We start from the raw sequence: 286 nt of genomic DNA on the forward strand, positions 1-286 counted from the left end.
CTTTCCAGCAGCTGCTTTTCTCTCCCACCTTCTCTCCCCAGACTGCAGCGATGCCCCCTGTCCAGGGGAGGATGGTGGGACCCCACTCAGAACCACCGCTCCCTGCCCTGCCTTCACCTGCAGCTCACAGAACCACTCCGTGCCTCAGTTTCCCCAGCTGTACTAACAGGATGGCTGCAGATGGGTGAGGGCTGCAGCGCCAGTGTAACCCTGACAGAAAGCTTGGAACAGCCAAATACTCAATGGGGACAAAGTGACCATTAACTACAAGAGCCATCCCAGTCCT

Source organism: Antrostomus carolinensis, unplaced genomic scaffold, assembly GCF_000700745.2.
Source record: "Antrostomus carolinensis isolate BGI_N321 unplaced genomic scaffold, ASM70074v2 scaffold29203, whole genome shotgun sequence".
NCBI classification, from domain to species: domain Eukaryota; kingdom Metazoa; phylum Chordata; class Aves; order Caprimulgiformes; family Caprimulgidae; genus Antrostomus; species Antrostomus carolinensis.